Here is a 15,504-nt window from a genome sequence, read left to right as displayed (position 1 = left end):
TGCAGCCAATATTCCAATGACTGGTCCATGTAGGGGGATCTAAACTTGACCTCTCACCTTAGTATGAAATCTTTGAAGGACAAAACTCTCTGTAGGATTGGCTAAGGCTCTATTGCAATAGCATTATAATTCAACTTCTCCTCCTGCTAAATTCATCCTTCATACATGTTGTTTCTCCATCCCTAGTACCTCCTATGTGAAAATCTTACAGTCTCAAAATCTGTTTCATACGACCTATGAAAGAGGGCTAAGATTCACATATATAGAATCAACTTTTCTTTACAGTGTATGTTTGCTACAAAGATAAGCCAATTTACAGTGATATTTTCCCTCGAGCAATGGAGCCTGTGAGGATAGCCAGAGCCCAGAAGATAATTCATACCATATAAGACAATCTGTACTTTAGGGAGAGAGTGCTCTAATACTTCTACATTATTTTAAAGAAAGTAACAGAATATGATTTTAGAAAAATTATTCTTGCAACCAAGGGAAAGAGAGATTGCAAAGATACAGAGATACATGTTCAGGGGCTGTTGTTTTAGTCCAGGTGAGAAGTGGTAAGGGCTGAAAGACAGATAACGCAGTGGGGGCTGAAAGGAGAAATATGAAGAGCCATGGAGGAACTAGACACACAGGACTTAGCTGGTGACTGAATGTTACATGTGAGGAAGAAAGAAGAATCAAAGGATATTTAGAAATTTCTAGATCCTTTGGTTGTCTGAGTCAATGGTTATATCCTTCACTGGGTTGTGATAACTGAGGAAGAAATAGACTATGGGAGTAAGATAAATCAGTCTTAGACTCCCTGAATTTCAATAAAAAATACTTAGGGAGAATGGAGTGATTTTGAAAGAGAGAGGAGAGTCTGATTTGACTAGTATATTAGAAACGCGAAGGCTTCTAGATTGTTTAATTTTCATAAAAAATAAATAGCATTATTCAGACTTTTATAATAAAATACCTGTTCCATCATTTTCTCCCATTATCCTCAATCTTTATGGTCTCTTCACTTGCTCTCTTCAAACCAGACAACTCACATAGAAACTTTATTTCAGCATGTGTATCAATTTTTTTCTTGCATTTCTGGTCTAAGATGGGTCCCCAGAAAAGCAGTGGGAAAGCCTGATTATCTGGTTGCTGATATTTACGTTCAGTAGTAGCTAATTTTATTTCCAAATAGGGACTGAGGCAGCAGGAAAATCAGGGAATACAGAAAAAGGCATGTTGAGAGATTGACCACATTGCCTGAGAGAAGTGTGGCCTGAATTTTCTTTGATTTACCAAGAAAAGCACTGAACAAGATTCAGTCTTTCTCTCTCTCTTTCTCTATCCCTTTCTGCATATATGTGTGTGTATGCACACATATAACTTCACATCTATATAACTTTACTTATATTAATTTGACAAATATGAGCAATGTGTATTTCTTCATCATTTTTCGACTTGGCGCAAATTTAGAATGGATTGTGATAAAAACAATTTGGAGAAAATACCACACTTTAAGGATCTATACAAGGAAATACCATAAAAGGTAGATTACTACAGGGAAGACACTTGCGTATCTGCCCCAATAGTGCTCTGCTCAGCTTCTGAAGTGCAGAGACACTTTCTTCCTCAATTTATAAAAGCAAGTCATACATGCTATCATAGCTAACTGAGTCAATTACTTTGATCTTTCTAAAATAATTTACAGCATGTGAATGCATTCCATCATACCCTTGGGGTAGGAAGTTATGAAACCAGGAACTTCTTCTCTTACCACTTTTCACTAAAAGAACCATATCAATAAACAAATCAGCTTGTTCTGAATGAAATGACTGGCACTATTAACACTATTAATTCATGTGAAAACAGCAACATCAGCAAAAACAATTACTTTTGTCATAGAAACAGTTCTTGTTAAAGGATCTAGACTACTTCATCCAGAGTTTATATATTTTTTTCACCTCTGCTTTAATTTTCTGTCATTTGTGATATTTTGACTTTTTTTTTCTTTTACCAAGGGACTCTGTGAATGCTGGAAAAATAGTGAAAATCATGGAGCAACAAAAGAATTATCTTTTTTCTTATGTGAAGTATATATGGTGAGTGTAATTATAAATGTGTGGCCCAAATGACCTTGCTTTTGGGGGGATGCCATCTATTCACCTGAGTTTTGGTTTCATGTCATGATGCCCACCTGCTGATGAATCCTAGGGTTGTATAACACGACACGCTTCTACCTGCACCTACTCCTCAACTGCCGTTCTTTCACAGGAATATTTATTTATTCAAAATAAGAAGTAACTGGGAATAACATCAAAAGAAGAGAACTCTGTTATTTGTAATTATTCATCATCTTAGCCCCTCTAGAATTCATTTTTCTAGAGAAGCATTAAAAATCCCTGGATCATATGTCAAAAACGAATAAATATTTCTGCCTATGGAGCACAGAAGTATCGCTTTAGTTTTAGATTAAAATAAAATGAAGTAATTCCATTCAAACTCTTTCAAAAGCTTTATAGATGACTTCTTTCAATTTTGACCTACTCCCAGGGCAAAACTCATATCCATTTTATTAAAAGTCATGGGGTTTATTTATTTCTTTCTTTGTTGTAAAGCAAAACAAATGTCAAAGTGTAATTAGAAGTGACTTTTCAAGAGTGGGTCCTGAGTGCCATTCAAAGAAACTTTTATTAGATGGAGAATCATTTCATTGAGTCTCAGACCTTAGCTCTGGACATCTAACCAAAGGCAATTAAGTTATTTGTTGGATATATAAGGCTTAGAGGGGGATAGATTCAGGGCTGCAAATATAGAAAGTAATGCTTTCTAATACACTTGGAATTTCACATCAGGTTCTAAAGTAGAGAACTGGTTCTTGAATTCAACCCATGGAAAGAATGTCAAAGACTTAAATTCCTCATATGTAGTAGTAGGTGGTAAGGAGATGGATCTAGGTTGAAATGCCAGATCCCTCACTTAGTAGCTGGGTAAGTTTGCACATAAAAAAATCTCTTCGTGTCTTACTAATTTTATTTGAAAATGAGAGTGTTTCTATATACCTCGCATGGTAGATAGTAGAGCAAAATAACATAGGGAAAGCACCTGGTACATGGTAAGTTCTACATAAATATTCATTAACTTTTGCATTTTAAAATCACTATTATTTGGAGAAATGCATTAATAAGCATGTAATTTTGTTGTTTTCTTCTTTTGTTTACTCTGTTTTTGAGCTAATACAAAAGATTATATCCTTAAATCTGACTCACATGAATCAAAATTCTCCCCTGTTATTAAAGGCCATTGGTTTGTTGAAGGAAAATGGGCAGTTGTCTGGGACATTAAAGGCAGTTCCCTAAGTTCTTCCTCCTGCAGTGGACATGCTCTTCCTGGCCAAGAGTTGACATGTCTTCAAATGAGAGATTATTCCCTCACACAGCAGGAGAATTTTAGTTATCTCCATTTTATGCCACAGCTTATGTAACATTGTCCATGGAGCAAAGCTTTATTTATGAAGCTAAGCTTTATAAATCTATAGATTCTAGTTTTATTGACTATAAGGGATCCTAAGCCAGAGCCATCCTGTAAAGAACATTCCATGGACAAAGATCTTTCTGTTAGTCAATATTATTATTCTGTTTACCTAGAACTCTGAAAAATTGTTGACAAGAACCAACCAAACAGATAGGATGTGTTTTGAGGATTAATTAAAATAAAGGTCTTGGAATATAATACTTCTGGGTCTTTTTGTATTTACAAAAATTTTGGTAGGTTATATATAAAAACTATTTTTTAAACAATAGAAATATCAAAGTATAATACACTGTGCACATATCAGCTCAGTTATCTGCTCACTTTGATTTTCAGAGTTTTGTGCTAAATAAAAATGTACCTATTCTACAACAAAAGAAATCATATGTTTTTATGCACATAAACCATAATTGTTTCAATGTATTTAAAGAGTACAGAAATATATCAAACAAAATACAAATATTTCTTAATTTAATCCCCAGAGATAGACATAATTAAAATTTACAGTGCATTTTTCTAGATGATTTTCTTTTTAAAAAAACTTCTATTTTTGTTACATAGGTAAACTTGTGTCATGGTTTTTTTTTTGTTTTTTGGACAGATTACTTGGTAACCCAGGTTATAAGTCTAGTCCCCATGATTAATTTTTCTTGATTCTCTCCCTCCTCTCACCCTCTACCCTCTGATAGGCCCTAGTGTGTGTTGTTCCCCTCTACGTGTCCATGTGTTCTGATCATTTGGATTCTACTTATAAGCGAGAACATGTGGTATTTGGTTTTCTGTTCCTGTGTTAGTTAGCTGAGGATAATGGCTTCAAGCTCCATCCATGTCCCTGCAAAGGACATAATCTCATTTCTTTTTAAGGTTTCATAGCATTCCATGGTGTATATGTCACACATTTTCTTTATCCAATCTACCACTGACGGGCATTTGGGTTGATTTCATGTCTTTGCTATTGTGAATAGTGCTGCAATGAATATGAGCATGCATACATCTTTATAACAGAACAATTTACACTCATTTGGCTTCATGCCTAGTAATGGGATTGCTGGATCAAATGGTGATTCTGTCTTTACATCTTTGAGGAATTGCCACACTGTCTTCCATAATGGTTGAACTAATTTACACTCCCACCAACAGTGTGTAAGTGTTCCTTTTTCTCCACAACCTTGCCAGCATCTGTTATTTTTTGCCTTTTTAATAATAACCATTCTGACTGCTGTGAGATATGTCATTGTGGTTTTGATTTGTATTTCTCTAATAACCAGTGATGTTGAGCTTTTTTTCATATGATTGTTGGCTGCATGTTTTGAAAAGGGTCTAGACTATTTTCTACATATAGATGCAGATATGTACAATCTCTCACTCCTTCTCTGTATACCTATATATTTATATAAATATAATCATATTATCATTGCAAATGTGCAACTTGCATTTTTCCTCCCAAACAGTACTTCATAATCATCTTTCTTTATCAATATACATAATTTTAATGGCCACCTATTTTAAGTTTATTTTTAATAGTAGACTTAAGAAGACAAAATGTCTTGACTACATTTTTAGAGTTCAATATTTCTACCAATTTTCAATATATTAATAATTTATATTAAAAGTTGCATTTATACTATAGCAAACTCAAATTAGGTAATTTGAGAAGAGTTTGACTAAAAGTCTATTTAATGTCATCTGCACAGGGCATTTGAGAACTCACAAGAGATGGTTCATGTCATTACTGGGGCTGAAGAAATAAGAAAAAAGAATGGTTATTGGAATCTGAAAACTGGGAGTGCCCAGTGGATAGAGCTGTGTAACAGGACCTGTGGCCTTAGGCAAGTGACTCAGTCGTGCCATGCCAACTCTGTTGGGAGAGTCAAGGTATTTCACATTTTTCCCTTCCTCAAATCTCATTATCGCTTGTTTGCCAAGCTTTTTTATCTTCCCCAAATGTACGAGACATTTTCTACCATAATTTATCAATGGCAAAATTGTTGTGATGTTATACCCACCGTACATTTCATATACGTGATAATAGTAGCTAATAGTTATCAAGAACAGCCTATATTGTTTTCCAGATGATAATACAATCTTCGCACATATTACCACATTTAATATTCACAAGATTATAATAAAATAACAATTATAATCAGACATTGGGCTTGGTTCTCAGCCATGTCAGCTTCCCAACTATAGGAAATAAAGGGCTTTTCAAAGCTCGTGAAGAAGCTTTCCAATTGTCCACTTTCATTCTCTGTTGGACAGTCAGACATCTCAAGTTCTCTGTTACCTCTTATACATTTTCCAGGAGTTCAAAAGTTAGATCATAACATCATCATTGGCATCTTTGTAATCAATATTTTGGTTATTGTTGTTGCAGTAGCAACTCAGTGCCACGGATATTTGATTTCATTACTTCTTGCATTCACTGTGCACTTCATTCCAAAAGTTACGGATTGAATGTGCTCCCCCACCACCCCTGTTCCATATATTGAAGTCCTAACTGTATTGGAGGATAGGGCCTGTGACTGTGTTTACAGATAGATCCTGTGAGGCAGTGAGTAAAGTTAAATGAGGCCATAAAGTCCTTTATCCATAGGTCTAATGTCCTTATAAGAAGAGGAAGAGAAACCAGAGTTCTCTCTCCTTCTGTGCATACCACCAAGGAAAGGTCATGTGAGCACGCAGTGAGAAGGTGGCCATCTGCAAACCAGGAAGAGAGTTTCACTGGAAACTGACCGTGCTGGCATCTTGGTCTTGGACTTCCAAGCCTCAAGAACTGTAAGAAAATTAATTTCTGTTGTTTAAACCACACAGCTTGTGGTATTTTATTATGGCAGCCTAAGCAGACCAAGACATAAAGCCACCACTAGTGGTAATTTGAATTATTATCCATACTACCACCTGCCATGGATTATTCATTATTCATTTCCTTCTACCAGAAAGAATATCCCTTCACTCCTTGAACATACAAGCAACTCAATCCCAGAATTGCATTTTGACACTCTTTCCTGAGGCAAGTGATGATTCCAATTATTCTATCAGTTAGCACTGTAAAAGATAATCAGATGTTAAACTCAAATTAGGTAATTTGAGAAGAGTTTGATTAAAAGTCTATTTAATGTCATCTGCACAGGGCATTTGAGAACTCACAAGAGATGGTTCATGTCATTACTGGGGCTGAAGAAATAAGAAAAAAGAATGGTTATTGGAATCTGAAAACTGGGAGTGCCCAGTGGATAGAGCTGTGTAACAGGACCTGTGGCCTTAGGCAAGTGACTCAGCCATGCCATGCCAACTCTGTTGGGAGAGTCAAGGTATTTCACATTTTTCCCTTCCTCAAATCTCATTATCGCTTGTTTGCTAAGCTTTTTTATCTTCCCCAAACAACTGGTTGCACATTGATTATATTGGAACCCTTCCTTTATTCCAGGGATGGACACGTATTTCAAATATGAAATTGCCTTTTTTGTTCATTTTTTTTCAATGTAACCATTCATATACCTTAACTTTCAGTTTGGATCTCGTCTACAGATAAATTACCTGATAGAACTTAGTATGATCCCTGTGTTGTGGATACATGTTTTCTGGTGGAAGGACAAGAGTGAAAGCAAAAGGACAAAAGAGATCAACTGGGTAGAATAACTCATTGATCCCACCAGGCCTCCTTCCACCATTCTCCATCCTACTTTCTACTCTGATAGGCAGACTTATATGGAAAGAAGGGAGAAAGTATTACTGGAGTCTTTACACCCCTGACTTCCTTTCTGCTGGGTTGCTATAGCCTGACTTCCATTCTGGACAGAAGATCAGAGCTTTCTGTGAACCAATCCTTTTCACAGAGAGCTCTCTGCTTCTGGGATTAACTAACTGCCCCTTCATATCCAGGGTAGATAATCATACCCCAATTTTTATTAGTCCTGCATTATTCTTTCTTTTATGTTTTTCTGTACCCTTGCCACACTTTGGTAAATAGTTCCTTTATCAAATTGTCTCTGATTGTCCAATTTGAGTGTGCCATCTGTTTCCTGTTAGGGCTCTGAGGATACATCCTCTGTGCTGTATTGGCTTTCTGGTTCATTTGGTTCTCTCAGTAGCCCTGAAAAATATGTTATTATAACACTTTAAAGGTAATGATACAAAGGTTTTAAAAGCTTGGCACATTTTGTACCAGCTTCTTCTGAATTATTATTTTAACAAGTTGAAATCATATAGCACAAATTACAATTTTTAATCTTATTTTTTCTTTGCTTATGTCATGAAGTTTTCTTTATAAATATAACTTCAAGGGCCACATAAAAATTCGTTTTGTGGGAGAGACATAATTTACCAAACTGATTCTCTTATGCTAAAGATTTGGGTCATTTTATCTTTTTCACTATTCTGGTGATGAACATTTTTTGGGGGTAGCACAATCTAAACTTATTTCCTTATCCATATATACATATATGTGTATATATATATTCAATTTCGAATACTCAAAATCACAGTGTATGTAAGTTCCATTGCAGAGGGAGCTTCTGACTCTTTTTTTGGCTCAGATGTTTCTTTTTAAACTCTGCTGAAAATATAGGGACAATATTACTGATTCCACACAATGAGTTTGCTTCTAGAATAAATTTCCTGGAGCTGACTCTTATTAGTTTATTTTGAGCAGATTAGCAACAGTGCTAATAATAAGGCCTTATATTTAAACAGTGCTATAGAGCTTACAAAGCAAATCTTATACGGCCAACTAAACTGGCCTGTGTGCTACGCTAGACATAAACATGCAAACAATAGCAAATACCCATGTGGGCCACATCTAATTCCAGAGTTTCCAACTTGCTAATTCGTGTTAGTTTCATTTTCCCATTTTACAGATGAGAACACTGTATCTTAAAGAAAATAAAAGGGCACAGCCATAGAATTAAGCTGATAACTTTGGTTTCTCAATTGTTGATGCAAAGATTCTTGCTCATTTTTCTAAGTCAAACCAATGGCATAACAATGGCTATTGATGGAAATGTGCTTTTTCTTAAAGTATCTTAGTGCTTGTCAAGTCTCCAGAAGATCATTAAGAATAATATCTTGTTCATTAAAAATTATTTACAGACCATCCCAAGAGAAACACTTGGTACTAACACTTCCTCAGGGAATGTACTCCAAAAAGCCTAGCAGTACATTGCTGGCCTCCTAATTAGTGGGTTAGGACAGTTCTGTGTATCTCTTGGGGGACTCATAAAAGATTACAATTAATTGGGAAAGTCAGTCCATAAAGTACATTCTATAAGGAGAGTTCAAACAGAATAGCTGTCTTTTTTATGCTTCTTTAGTTAATGCTAACTAAGTGCCATCGAAGTTAGAAAACTTTTTTATTGAACTTTAATTCCTTATACAGATTCTTGTTCAGTGTTCTCATTTTTAGGAGAGTGGAAGGGAAACCAAAGCTACAGGGAATTAACAGATCCTGGATGACCTGTCAAAAGATTTGGTGGATCCCCCCTTTCCCTCAGAATCCCCACTTTCAGTTACTGTAAATGGCAAAGTCACAGGTCGTGATACGATGAATAAAGATGGAAAAGGACAGTTATGATGAGCAATATCATAAGCCTTATTTTAAGCCCAGTATTCATTTCTTTATATGTCTGCTTCCTCACTTGTTACTGCCTCTTCTCACCTACATATATACTCATGTGGCCTTTCTTCCAGTAAAAAAAAAAAAAAAAAAAATCTTAAAATGCATTTCTTACTTAAACTATTATTTTCCCCCATCTTGATATTGCCAATTTCTTGAAATTATAATATAATCCAATGTTTCTCAGCCTTTGAAGTGCATTCGGATCAGCAGGGGATCTTGCTAAAATGCAGATCCTGACTACATATGTATAAGATGGGTCTGAATTTCCACGTTTGTATCAGGTTCCCAGGTGATATTGATGCAGCTGGTCCATGGTACAGTGCGCATAGAAAAATTCAAATTATTGTTGACAAAACTCTCACAATGTACTATGGACTGAATGTGTACCTGTAAAATTCAAATTTTGAAGATTTAATACCCTACATAATGGGATTTGGAAGTGAGGCCTTTGAGGGGTAATTAGGGTTAGGTTAGGTTATGAAGGTGGGACCCTCAAGATGGAGTTAATGCCTTTATAAAGAGAAAAAGAAACATGAGGTAGATCTCACTTCTTCATGTGAGAATACAGCAAGAAAGGGCCTATCTGTAAACCAGGAAGAGGGCCTTCACCTTACACAGAGTCAACTGGCACCTTGAACTTAGACCTCCCAGCTTCTAGAATCATAATAAATAAATGTTTCCTGTTTAAGCCTGCCAAATTCCCTCTTCCTCCACCCCAGGATATAGTGTTTTTGTTTTTTTTGTTGTTGTTTTTATAGTGGTCCTAACTAAGACACCACTTCACTAAATTACTGCCTAATCTTTTCTATTTTCTCTTCACTTTTCAGCCCTTTGCATCAAATGTCCTCTGTACCAGTCTTTTGAACATAGCAATGACTTTTGAATTAGCAGCTTTTCATGATCCTTAACATAACTCCTTGATTATTCAGCTTGTGATCCTGATTAGCATTCTTCTTGTCTTTACTTCTGTGCCTATATATTATTCTAGCATGCTTTTCTTTCCTTCTTTTCTGGAATTCTTCAGTCTCTCTTCTTTCTTCTGCTGGCCCAATGAGTACAATTCCCAGACTATGTCATTCATTCTCTTTTCTTTGCTCATTGAACTTCCTTATTATCTCATTTATCCCTAATTCTTCTCTATTCTCGATATTTCAAATTCTATAACTCTAATCTTTACTTCTGATTTAATTATTACTCCCAAATTGTGAATCTTATCCTGATATTCTCATTTGAATATACTGATGATTCCTTAAGCAGTATATATTCCCAAGTAACCTGATCTTTGGATATTCAAAGAACACATCCCTCATATGCCTGTCTCCAGGTCCTTTGTCATAATTAGTATGGGCTTAAGATAAACTATACCTAATTTTAAAATAAACTTTTTAATTTTACAACAGTCTTATGTAGACATACAAAATTATTGCAAAGAGAGTACAAGAATTCTCATATACCACACACTCAGCTTCCCCTATTGTTAACATCTTAGTAATACGATGTATCTGTTACAAGCAATGAGCAAATACTGATGCAAAATCTTTAACTGAAGTCTGTACTATATTCAGATTTCCTCGGTTTTTCACAAATGTCCTTTTTCTATTTCAGGATACAATCCTGGTTAGCACATTAGATTCGTTAGTCACGTCTCCTTAGGCTCATCTTGATTGTGACAGTTTGCCAGGCGTTCTTTGTTTTTAATGACCTTGACAGTTTTGAAGGGTATTAGTCAGGTATTTTGCAGACTGTCCCTCGCTTGGGAATTTTGTAATTTTTTTTTTTCTCATAGTTAGAGTGTATGTTTTTGAGAGAAAGACCACAGAGGGAAAGTGCCACTCTGATTCCATCATGTCAAGGGTACTGTTGATAAAAACGTTAATTACCTGGCAAAGATAACTTGCAAGTTTCTCTACTATAAAGTTACTACATCTTTTTCCTTCTTAATACTGCCCTTTCTGGGTGAAAGTCACTATGCACAGTCCAGACTTAGAGTAGGGAGTTATGTCCTCTACTTAAGGATGAAATGTCTATATAAATTATTTGCAATTTTTTCTCATGGGAGATTTAAAGTGCTTTTGTTGTGAATGAGAAGAGAGTAAGCTTCATCTATACCTGACTTACATTAGAGGCATATCAACATTTAAGAATTATTTATCTTATATTATTAATGTTCTGCTATGACAGAGAAAGTGAAAACTGAGCACCTGGATATCCTGCTGTGATTGTGACATGGATTATCTCAAGCAATATTATTTTTCATGACTGCTGGAGGAAATTGAGATAAGGATAATTACTGAGTTTTTATGGGCACTATATTTTACTCTCAGATGGTACCAACTTTACACAACATAAAAATGCTTCTTTTTAAGCAGCAATACTTTCGTGTTTACATTGAGAAAAGGACCAGCTAAGACATTTGTACATAGTTTTCTTTAGGTATTTACTTTCTAGCTATTGTTGAACATGTCTCTGGAGGAATACATATCATATGGATCATAGCATATGATGCCAATCACACTTCCAATTTCAAAAAAAGAGTATGTAACAGAAAACATGACTGTCCTTTGTGGCTCTGACTGGCTTTCTATGCGGTTATATTATTTGTATTGTACCAAAATGTCATATGGGTCATTTTAGGAAAAAGTTGAGGAAACAATTCTGTATCTTAGATATAGGCACAACATTTATTTTTTTTTTAAAAAAGCGTGTGGGTCAGCTGGTCAGTAGAGGGAATGTAGGCACAGAAACTTTGACTTAACTATTTTGATTTCTATACAGGATAGTGCCTCACAGAAATTCCCCCAATAAACATTTTTTGAAATGTTCCATTTTGAAGGGAAAATAGTGATTTCATCACCATCACAAAATACAGAATTATAACATCTGCTTCACAATGTAGTTTATATCTTTTTTTGACAGTTCTAAAACATCTCTAAATATAATTTATTTTTCCCCTTCAGATGCCGCACTTGTGACTAAGATCACTAGAAAAAAGATTTCATAAACTTTAATAACTTTTTCTTCCTCTCTTTCTTCTTTCCTTCCTTCTCCATGAAAAGAATAAAGTCCGAAACAACAAGGCTGTTAGTCTCGTGATGAGATGAGCATTGCCAACAATCTTTTAAATCAGTCACTATTCTTGGTCTTTACAACATATAATTGCTTTTCATAAAATATTCCAATGGCTCCTCACCTTTTTTATCATAAATAATTATTTGGGGTGGGGTAAAACTTCATTGACTGATACAAATGGGATAGAAACACTTTGCCATCTCCCAAGATTCTGAAGCACTTTTCACTTGAAATGCATTTTGCCTTTTTGCACCTAGACAAAGACTATCTGCCTTTAAAATTGAGTGTTTCACCTTCTCCATGTGGCATTTTGTGGCTTTAACTGATATAACTAACATTTTCCTTTTTCTTTCTTTATAGATCCCACACAGTTAACCCCACTCTTTTGTGACGTTTATGTATTTACTCAATTCAAAATCATTACTGAGTATTTACTATTTTTTGGGCATCACGTTAGGAAGTAGTAACAAAAAGTCATAGTTCCTGCAGCTTATGTGAGTGAATGTGTCTGCTTGTGTATTATCTCCATTTATATTGCACATTTCAAATGGCAAGGGTCATATTTTGCAGTTTTGCTATATCCGTTTTATTCCCTAAGCAGTACAGCCCCATAAAAATATTAAATGTTGCAAAGCTATGTTATAAAAATATTGAATGAATATTTTTGGATTTTCCTTGAAACAAATACGTAAGGAACATAAATATGCTTAAAGAATACATTCATATGTTTAAATAGAAATATCTTAAATAATTCACAAACCAGTCTTTTATTATCCTTCAGCATTCCCAAATTATTTTAGTGCTAATGAAGAAAAAATGTTTTATGTATTGTGCATTTTTATTAATTTTTTAAAATGGTTACTGCCATCTTGCATTAAAGGCCTAAGGAACATGATAAAGGTATAGGCACTGGAATGAATTAAAAGACCTGTCGAACTGAATGTTTGTGTCCACCCAAAACTCATATTTTGAAGCCCTAATACCCAATGCGATGGTATTTCGAGGTGGAACCTTTGGGAAGTGATTAGGTTTAGATGAGATTATGAGGGTGGGGCCCAGGGATGGGACTAGTGTCCCTTATTAGAAAAGAGACACCAGAGTGTGTGTGTTTTTCTCTCTCTCTCTCAATCTCTCTCTCTGTATCTCTCTCTCTCTCTTTCTTTCTCTGCCATGTGAGGACACAGTGAGAAGGTGGCCATCTGTGCCAGAAAGAGCACCCTCGGGAACTAAATCTGCCAGCATCTTGATCTTAGACTTCTCAGCCTCCAGAACTGAGAAATATATGTCTGCTGTTTACACACACACACACACACACACACACACACACACACACACACACACACACACGAGAGCTCTTGGTTCAGGAAGAGAGTGGAGGAGCTGAGTAGAAAAAAATTAAGGTAGAAAAAAATGACAGTTAAGTGATACGATTACAAAACAATAAAAATAAATTAAAAAATGATTTGATTATTTCTATAGATGTTATTAATTTCTTGTTAAACAATCAGTTGATAAACACATCCTTCAGAAAAATCCTGGATAGGAATACCTTGAAGAAATCTAAGATCTGAAAGTTTGTATAAGAACTGAAATTCTGATATTTTCTCAACAACAAAGATGAAAAAAAATGGGCCAAAGCCATTTTTTAATTAAAAATGTTTTATTGGTACATAATATTAATGTTTGTACATCTTTATGAGGTACATATGACATACTTAATAAATATAATGTTAACTAAATGTTCTTTAACAATGTTGGACAATTCTCTTTAAGTTATTTTTCTTTTAAGCAGAAGTAGTGAGACAACTAATGAAGGGAATGTATTTAGAATTTATGGACGTCTTAACTTTTCCTTCACGATTAACACAAGCACAGATATATATCAAAAAATGATGGCAATAAAAGGGAACTTCTAGCAGCAATATGAGGAGAATAGCAAAAGACAAACGGATACGGTGAATCACAGCTGGGTTGTAAACCCATCTCAGTTTTTAAGTCTATTTCTAATTTCCTTGATAGGCTTCTAGAGAATATATTCCAGTAAACAGCTTCAGATATGCCACCCCAAACCTTAGAACTGAAGTTTTGGAGCAGAATCACTGTTAGGATCCATGGAAGTTGACTTACTTGTCATCTTCCTGACAAGTACTATAAAGACAGGCCAGGAGTGTGTGAACAGAAGAGAAGTAGGATGAGATGTCATGGATGAGGAGATTCAGTTTACAGAGCAATGAGTAGAGATGAGCTTTACTGTCCTTCTTGGAACACATGGTATATAATCACTCTCCAGCGATCCACAAAACAGTAGTGACAACGCACTACCAATATTAAGCATTTATTTTTTTCATCTGAGTAAAATTAAGGTGCTTTGATATAAATTATCACATGTGAATCCTATATTTTTCCTGGATATAGGCAGAAATGTGTTTTCAAAGAAGAAAACCGGTGCCCCTAATTATTGAAAGATTGCTCAAGGTCATTTAGCTAGTAAATGGCAAAGCTGAGACTTGAACAAAAGTTACCAGCTCTTCATTCAGTGTCTTATGTGTTAATTACCCTCGTGATTCAAGCCTGATCTATTATTCAGACTTCACAAAATACAGACTATTTTATAATCATGCCCCCTCAAATTCAGTAAATTATTATAAAGCAAATCAATCTTAAGCAAACATATACATAAATTAATGATTTTTGACTTGTGATCCTACATTTTGAAGTTTTTTAAAAGTCGATATTGCTTATTCATAATTTATACACTTGCTTTAAAGCCTCTAACTGCTGAATGGACATATCAAGTAGATATAAAGGATCATTATAACCTAAATTATGTATCCCAGAAAACATATTTAAGTAAAAATAGGTTCCACATCCTTATTTGCATAAGTAATATAAAATATGATATAATGAATAAGATTTTTAGATTTTTTAAGAATGAAGTTCTTAGTTATGTCTGTGACTGTAGCTGTTTGTCCTATAAATGGCAGGTATTGCAATTACAATTATATAATGTAATGCAAACTTATATGATGTCCTTCCACAGATGATGAGATTTCTTGCTGATCTAAATCAGTGAATACAGTCCATTCATCTTAAACTTGCTCCTAATTGTTCAAACCCAAGACAGGCAACTTAATAGTGAGATAGTATTATATTAATATAAGTGAACCTGATGACCTGTGGTGTGTGTGAAATAAACAACTTAGATCATTACCAAAAAAAGTTTACTGAAAGCTCCCCAAAGCAACTGGTATGTAAACCTTTAAAATGTTAGAAGAATTCAGGAAACCAAAGTTGGTATTTTTATGGAA

The 15,504-nt window shown here is 34.9% G+C and overlaps 1 protein-coding gene across 1 annotated transcript in view; it reads left to right on the top strand.

The window, feature by feature from the left end:
• ZBBX (zinc finger B-box domain containing) overlaps window positions 1–6,169 on the top strand; it is a 271,544-nt gene extending 265,375 nt beyond the window's left edge. The window contains exons 20-22 of the transcript XR_009209484.1: window positions 2,004–2,084; window positions 5,208–5,388; window positions 6,107–6,169. The gene's annotated coding sequence lies outside the window, so the exon portion shown is untranslated. The remainder of the gene's footprint in view (window positions 1–2,003; window positions 2,085–5,207; window positions 5,389–6,106) is intronic.
• The last annotated feature ends 9,335 nt before the right edge of the window (window positions 6,170–15,504 follow it).

This window comes from Hylobates moloch, unplaced genomic scaffold, assembly GCF_009828535.3.
Source record: "Hylobates moloch isolate HMO894 unplaced genomic scaffold, HMol_V3 SCAFFOLD_13, whole genome shotgun sequence".
NCBI lineage: Eukaryota > Metazoa > Chordata > Mammalia > Primates > Hylobatidae > Hylobates > Hylobates moloch.
Note: the sequence above shows the minus strand (reverse complement) of the source record. Positions and strands in the feature narration are given on the sequence as shown.